We start from the raw sequence: 2320 nt of genomic DNA, 5'->3' as shown, positions 1-2320 counted from the left end.
TGCTGAATTCACCAGACATTTAAAGAAGAACTGATTTCAATTCTTCTCAAACTATTCAGAACAATCAAAAAAGAGGGGATCCTCCCAAATTCTTTCTATGAAGCCAGCATCACCTTAATTCCTAAGCTGGAAAAAGATGCAGCATTGAAAGAGAATTACAGACAAATATCACTGATGAACATAGATGCAAAAATCCTCAATAAAATTCTGGCCAATAGAATACAACAACACATCAAAAAAATCATCCACCCAGACCAAGTGGGATTTATCCCTGGTATGCAAGGATGGTTCAATGTGCGCAAAACAATCAATGTGATACACCACATTAACAGACTGCAGAAGAAAAACCATATGATTATCTCAATAGATGCCAAGAAGGCATTTGATAAAATACAACACCCGTTCATGATGAAAACTCTAAGCAAACTGGGTATGGAAGGAACATTTGTCAATACCATCAAAGCAATGTATGAAAAACCCACGGCCAACATCCTATTGAATGGGGAAAAGTTGGAAGCATTTCCACTGAGATCTGGTACCAGACAGGGATGCCCACTCTCACCACTGCTATTCAACATAGTTCTCGAAGTTTTAGCCAGAGCTATTAGGCAAGAAAAAGAAATTAACGGGATACAGGATGCAACAGGGACCTGGGCGGGGAAGAAAATGGGGGCTTGGAGAAGAGGAAGTGAGCCAGGACCTGGGGAGAGGGGAGGGGCTGGGGCGTGCTGAGGAGGCATGGGGGAAAGATGCCCTGAGGGGAGTTGCAAAGTCAGGACTGACTGATGAAAATAGAGGAAGAAAAGCCAGAGCTGTCCGCTGATAGATTTGGACCTGACAACTTGCTTTCCAGTGGCCCCGCCTCTCTCTCCCACCCCCCAGCTTCCTAGACCCCGCTTTTGCGTACTTTGGTACTTTGATTTCATGGCTTAAAACAGTGCTGAAATCTTGGTGGCCGATCTGCCTCCGCCTTCAGCCACAGAGATCCCTTCTTTGGAGGGATGACTTGAGATGAAGATGAGGATGATGAAGAAGAGGAAGAAGGAGCCACATGGGGCCATGGGACCTCCAGGTTTCCTGGTTCCCAACCCCCAGAGGAATTTGGATTCAGCTTCAACTTCATTCCGGGAGGAGGGATGCGTTTCCATGATAACTTCGGCTTTAATGACCTAGTCCGGGATTTCAATAGCATCTTCAGCGAGATGGGGGCCTGGACCGTGCCTTCCCATGCTCCTGAGCTTCCAGGTCCCGAGTCAGAGCCAGCTGGTGAGAGACCATGGCAGGGACAGACGCTTTGAGACTCAATGCTTAAGTACCCAGATAGCCACCAGCCCAGGATCTTTGGTGGGGGGGGGGGGCCGTGGAGAGTGATGCAGGAACTGAGTCTTCCAAACCAGCAGCAGACTGGGGCTCCCAGAGGCCTTTCCACAGGTTTGATGATGTGTGCCTGTGACTCCCCATCCCCGGGCCAGAGAGGACAACAATCTTTATTCCCAGGTTTCACAGGAGGGTCTTGGCCCAGTTCTGCAGCCTCAGCCCAAATCCTATTTCAAGAGTATCTCTGTGACCAAGATCACTAAGCCAGATGGGGCCGTGGAGGAACGCAGGACTGTGGTGGACAGTGAGGGCCGCTCAGAGACCACGGTGAACAAGCAGAAGGCAGACGGCAGTCTGAGAGGTAATCCAGAATTACCGAGGTCTCCATCCCTAGATGATGCCTTTTCAATACTGGATTTGTTCCTAGGATGTTGGTCCCGGTCCCGGTAGCCTTGTTACCCCTCAGGGGTCTCCAGGTCCCCCTGCACTGCCCACCATCAGCGAACTGGGCTGCTTCTCCTGCCCACTTCAGGGGCTTGGGTGTGTACACCAGGAGGCTGGGGCAGCTCCCTGCTACCATGCCTGGGAAAGCAGTAGAAGATGGCCCAAGTGCTTGGGCCCCTGCACCCACGTGGGAGACCGGAAGAAGCTCCTTGCTCCTGGATTTGGATTGGAACAGCTCTGACCATTACGGCCAACTAGGGAATGAACCAGTGGATAGAAGACCGCTCTCTCTGCCTCTCATTCTCTCTGTGTTTTACTCTTTTAAATAAATAAATTTAAAAAAAAGAAATTAAAGGGATACAAATTGGGAAGGAAGTAGTCAAATTATCCCTCTTTGCAGATGATATGATTCTTTATTTAGGGGACCCAAAGAACTCTACTAAGAGACCATTGGAACTCATAGAAGAGTTTGGCAAAGTAGCAGGATATAAAATCAATGCACAAAAATGAACAGCCTTTGTATACACAGACAATGTCATGGCTGAGGAAGAACTTCTAA

The 2320-nt window shown here is 48.5% G+C and overlaps 1 pseudogene; it reads left to right on the top strand.

Moving 5' to 3' along the window:
• The first annotated feature begins 953 nt into the window (after positions 1-953).
• On the top strand, positions 954-1880 carry LOC100349262 (HCLS1-associated protein X-1 pseudogene; annotated as a pseudogene).
• The last annotated feature ends 440 nt before the right edge of the window (positions 1881-2320 follow it).

The sequence above is a fragment of the Oryctolagus cuniculus genome, chromosome 4 (genome assembly GCF_051225735.1).
Source record: "Oryctolagus cuniculus isolate XC-2025 breed Fujian yellow rabbit chromosome 4, ASM5122573v1, whole genome shotgun sequence".
NCBI lineage: Eukaryota > Metazoa > Chordata > Mammalia > Lagomorpha > Leporidae > Oryctolagus > Oryctolagus cuniculus.
The sequence above is the reverse complement of the archived record's forward strand: the minus strand, read 5'-3'. Positions and strand labels throughout refer to the sequence as shown.